We start from the raw sequence: 6350 nt of genomic DNA, 5'->3' as shown, positions 1-6350 counted from the left end.
AAAAAAAAAAAAAGATTTTATTCCTCTCAGTTACAGCGTCTAAAATCGTATATATATATATATACATATACAGAATATTATTTTTTCGTTATAATTTATATTTGAAGTTTCTTTTACGATATTGTCTGAAAATTTTTCAAATATTAATAAAAAACACTGCGTATCTTTAAGTTGATATTCAAACAATTAAACGAGATTTTCTTCGATTATAACGATATATTTGTTTATGATTTATGCAGTTATCATAATCTTATTATAATAAATAAAAAGTACCGATGCCATCAAAATTAGTATAACATACAAAGTCTGACTCGGCTGGTTTTGGTTCGAACTTGTCGATAATAAATTAAATTTATCTGCGACGAAACAGATTCATTGATAGGCTCGATAAATTCTTTTACTGAAATTTATACCAAATGTTAAATACTTAATAAGCACTTGATTTTATTATGTTAATACTTATTTGGATAATTTTGAGGAAAAAAAATATTTACGAGTTGGAAGACAAAAACGAGTCAAAAATACGATCAAATATACCTAAATATTTGTATTGCATACCTCAAATTATGAATCAAATTGAGACTTTAGTGTATAAAATATTTATTGTCACAAGTTCAAAGATTTGAAGATAATTTTATTGGAAAAACCACTTAATTCAATTATTTATTTTATTTAGTGTATATATAGGAATTAATTTTGTTAAAATATAAAAGGATATGCCAAATGGTCAAAAAATGATCCAAACCCATCAACCACACCCACCCAGTCTAAAACCGGGTCTCTACGGCCCAACCCGGCTTATGGGTTTAAGTGGGTTTTAGGCTTTTAGCTTATGTACCATTTTTCTGAATTTTATGGTGACTAAATCTTTTAGTAATTTTCACACAATAATGACTTAAAGGAATTTATTATAGGATAAATTACAACGATCTCTTCTAAAATTTATCGTAATTATGAATACCCTCTTATTATTTAAAAAATTACAGATACCCCCTAATGTTTGATGAAATATACATAATTTTTTTATGGAGGTATGAAATTGTTAAATTTACTCTTATGGTATTTTTTTTTGTTTAATCTATATTTTCTTCGGGTTGCTAACTCAACGGTAGAGTACTCGGCTTTTAAGTGCGGCTAGAATCTTTTACACATTTAGATTAAGTGAGGAATTCGTTTATACCATTGGTAAAGTTTGAAGACCGCAACTGATCCTAAAAGAGAATAAATGAAAAAAATACAACATGTCGTATCAATGGAGAGTTATGAGGATATTTCATTCTTATCGGATCGGTAAAAAAAACTTATAAAAAATCAAATAGGGTGGATAATTTTTTTAAAAAAATTATAAAAAAAATTATTCACTTAGTCCATGAAAAAATTAGAAAACTTTAAAAAAAAAATAAATTTCTAATTTCTAATCCACAAATGGCATTTTAGTCAGTTCATCACAAAAGATGGATGAAAACCTAACGGATTGAACCAATTGTTAGACAATCATTAAAATCACGGGGCTATTGATAATTTTTCAAATAATGAGGGGATATTCGTAGTTATGCGAAACCTCAAGGGGTTCATTGTAATTCACCCTTTATTGTATATATGAAATTCTAATCCAGATCGTGTATGGTCAAATTTGAATGAATTATGTTGCAACTGTGATGCATTTGTCATGTGACGAGTCATTCTTCTTAAATTGTATAGTAATCACATTATAAGTATATTATACTTATTATACAATTGATTAGGTTTGATCAAACCTGATTTCGATAAAATTTATCCCGTAATCCAATTTTGTTCAATATTTGCTTACTGTATTTATACGATGAATAAAAGGTAGACATTCCCAAAAAAGGGTATGTGAAGGGTAAAATAGTATTTTACCTTATCTACCTTAATTAGCTTCATATTGCATTAATTTAAAATTTTAGTAGATCTCGCTTTTAGTCCGATTATTATATAATTCATTTTAGAGCATTTTATTATCGTAAATTTTGGTGTCTTTAATTAAATATATATAAAAGAGTAATATTTATGGGTCAGATATTTATTTTATATTTCTTAGTATGATTGTGTGCAATTATGATCACTAGAAAAATTAATTTAAGTTTGCCTGATTTTAAATAATTGATTATAGAAAAATTCAATTTTGTTTGATTAATTTTTATTAATTAACTAGTTAGAGATTTTGCGTAGGCACGAGAGAACGCGTATAATAAGATAAAAATTTTAAATTTAGTTAATATAAAAATAACTAGTTGATAAATAATTTAAAATTTAATATGACGATACTAAAAAATAAAGACATTATTAGATATAAGAATAAATCTAAATTATGTTACGGAGACATTGTATTGCTTAAGGATTCATTTGGTTCAATAAAAGGTAAGGGAAAATAAAATGGGGAGTCGAAGTAAAAATGCGAGGGGGAGTCGGACGAGTAATAGTTTTTTATTAAGTTGTTTGATATGATTGGAATAATTTTATATTATGTTGTTTGATATGATTGAAAGAGAGGTAACTCTCAAATATTTTCACTTATTTGGTATGAGAAAAAAAAAGATTGACAATAAAAGTCTAATTTTTGAAATTTTACTGATTAGTCATTTATCTTCATTTTTTACTAAAGAAATAAATAAGTTAATGTTATACTAAAATATTTTTAAGTTACTATAAAATTTAAAAAATTATTAATATAAATATTCATCAAGCAAGAACAATTGTTTTTAGGATAATTACGTTGCCATCCCTCTAAAATTTGGTGTAATTACACATAAACTCCTATAGTTTGGAAAATTATATTTAGTATCGTGACGTTTGTTTTCGTCTAATAAATAAACATTCTTCTGTTAGTGAAAAATGCTAGAAATGGTGACCAAAAAGCCAGTTGGATTGGCAGTTTTGGAACCATTTAGCAATCTTTATGAATGTAGTAAACATTCATTTGTGGCACTGTGTATTTGTTGTGTTTATTATTTATGTTGAACGGTGTTTTAACATCATAACAAATGCCCACAGACTAATTGAATAATCCATGCAGTTGGGCTGCGCATTGGATGACAGCTATGAAACCAATTTCTGAGGGTTGGTTTGAAACGTTCCAAGTCGAGGACCTCGAGATTGGGCATCGAGAGTCCTATAGAGACTTGCACTAAGTATTGCATTCATTGGATGGATGTCATATTTCATCGGCGACAGACATGGGATGTCTATGCAATTTTAGTGGATTAGTTGACAAGGTTGTTAGCTGATTGAACTGACTCGAGGGAATCGTCATATGGAAGCCTTGGAAGCTTGGTCGGTATGACTTGAATTCCTGGCTCTGATAGTACAAGATTAGTCCTTGAACTTGAAGAATCATGATAGTCGCATGCATATGATGGCTATATCTTGTATCTGACGAGGGATGACTATATCTTCAATGTGGTCATTATAAGTCTTTTCCAGTGTAGTCGGATTATGTACTAAGGACGGTGGATTTCAAGATAGAATCCGTCCCCTATCAATATATGATGAATATATCTTCTATACGCTTTGAGATGATTTAGACTCTCTACGTTTATGGCTATAGTGATTGGTCGAATAGAAATTGGTTTCATTTGTCGATCAATAGAGTAAACGCATCTCAAGTACTCAACATAGTTGTCTAGTCTAGGATGGGAACCGACGCCCAATTTCATGCCCTAGACTACGGCCAGGAGATGGTCGACGGAAGAACCGTACTTGTATGAAACTCGAAAGCCTAAATATTCACGACAACATTCACCTAGTCTCTAGTGACATGGACCGTTGCTAGACGACCACCCATGGTGACAGGCATTTCTGATTAATGATTAATTGGAAGTAATTAATTAATTATTTGTGTTGGACACAATGCCCAAGTCTACTGAGGGTGAACCTAAAGTGTCACACACAAATCACTATGGAATTGGTGGAATCAATTCGAAAAGAAACGAATTAATTTAATTGGATTAAATTAATTCAAGGAGAATATATATAAATGATTGATCATTTATTTAATAATCCATTTGATGGATGACTCAAGAATTAATTAATTGGATTAATTAATTTTGAACTTAACACCTTTAAATTAATTGGATTAATTTATTTGATTTAACTTAATTAATTGATTGGATCAATTAATTAGAGTTTGGCTAGATTTATTTAATTGAATTAAATAAATCTTTAGACTTACTTGGACTAAAATTAATTTAATTAATTATTATCAATGGACTTTGGTTGGGCTTAATTTAATTAGATTATATCTCTTCCTTAGTGTGGTGTGGACAATTTAGAAGGATTCTAATTTGGATCCTAAAGTGAACGGGATAATGTAAAGGGAACAACGCACATTGTTGTTCGACTATAGAAATAAAAGGTAAAGTTTCATTTTTGTTTCTATGTCTTTGTTTCATCCTCTAGCCACTTGTCTAGCATGTTTATATTTTGATTATTATGCTTTTGACAAATACCGAACGCCCGAGAATTTCAAAGAAAATACCCCTTTGATTTATTTTAAATAATTTTTTATTTCACGCTTCCGCCGCGTTCTCAGGCCATACCGATTCTTTAAAAAAAATTCACAAAATATGTTGATATTAGCAAAAAAATAAAAATAAAATCAATATTTTCCCCTGATTAATTTATTACTAACTTATTGCATGCAAAATAAATAGTTTTTCTAACCAAACTACCCTTACACATTTCACATACTAGTGCATGCGAGGAGGTATAAGAGTAGTTTGGTCATAAAAGATTTGTTTAATCTGCAATAAATTACGAATAAGTCAACTGTGAGCAATATAAATTTTTATTCAATTTTTTTGCTAATATCCATAAATGCAGTGAATTTTGACAAATGAACGGATCTATTTTGACAAATTCGGTAAATTTTAACAAATGTGATAAAATCTTAAAATTATTAGTGGACTAGCCCTGCAAAATGGAGGTAGCTCTCCGATGCTTAGGTCGGTAACAGTTTAAGAAGAAATAAAAGCAAAACTTAAAATAAAGTGAGAATAATGATAAAATACAATCAAGAGTGACGAATATTTGTGAGGAGTGCAAAATATAAGCTTAAAATAGCTTAAGAACCGAGAGAGAATAATGAGAGAAAATGAGAGTTTGAGTGTTAAGAAATATGTTGTTTTATGTTACCAGAAATCAGTATGAGACCTCTATTTATAGGCTTGTACAGAGTCAAATACTAAGTTTCGTATACCATTGGAGAATTATTTGAATTGGCTATCACATGGAACAAACCATTGATGATTCAGATAAGTTTTGGTTGAGATATGAGAGCTGGACGAAATCCTGCCAAACCAGCCTATTTTCCAAGGAATTAGTTACTTATGGACTTTCCAGCTCATTTATGCCTGATTTACCTAGAACCACCTGGAGATGTTCTAGCTAGAGAGTCATTTCTGATATGCTTTGTTGTTTCTATTATGCTCAACTGATGTAAGCGTACTTATTCCAGTTGCTCTATCATTAGCGAGGAAGATGTGATTTCGTTAGTAGGAGAGAGTATATCTCATAATAAACGAGCAAGGATAAAACTTAAGTAGTAAGTTAACCTAAACAGGTTTCATTAGCATTATAGTGAGAGTTATTTGTAAAGCTTATGTGCCAGTTGGTGATGGTTGAGTCAGATGTGTGTGCCAACTAGTGGCGGCTTATGTTGCTGCATGCACCAACTAGTGGCGGATTATGTTGCTGCATGCACTACCTAGTGGTAGCTTAAGTAAGTGCGTGCACTAGCTAGGAGCGACTTATTGGAAGAGTGCACCAGCTAGTAGCAGCTTATTAGAAGCGTGCGCTAGCTGGTGGCGACTTATTTAGGAGCTACGCCGGCTAGTGGCAACTTATATAAGTACGTATGTCACCTAGGAACGACTTTTGTAAAAATATGAGCTAGTTGGTGGCAGTGGCTTATTTGGAGTCATATATGAGCTGAAAATTGAGCCTGCAAGAAACACAAGATTAGGAGCAAGAATTGCCATTATGCATCTGAGATAATGCTTGATTATAAGGATAACAAGCGATAAATAGAGAGTAGGGATTTCAAGAATAAAACTTCCTGAGGTTATAAGCGTTCCATGGTCGATAACGCCTCCTAGTATACCTGCGTAGCAGCCTGTGTTTCCAAACTTACAATGTCTTTTAGCTGGATCAGTTGTACAATCGTAAGCAGGTAACTGCGAAAGTGCTCGGAAATGAGTAAGGAGTTCTACCACCATTATGTGCTCGCTGAAGGGAATGCCACGTTCAAGAGACCTGCTCTCCTTTGTCACTTGCTGGCGAAGCTCTACCACCTCTTTCCTCAATGATTGCCATATTTCAGAGAGCTGTAG

Source organism: Sesamum indicum, linkage group LG3 (assembly GCF_000512975.1).
Source record: "Sesamum indicum cultivar Zhongzhi No. 13 linkage group LG3, S_indicum_v1.0, whole genome shotgun sequence".
Lineage (NCBI taxonomy): Eukaryota > Viridiplantae > Streptophyta > Magnoliopsida > Lamiales > Pedaliaceae > Sesamum > Sesamum indicum.
This window is presented reverse-complemented; position numbering follows the sequence as displayed.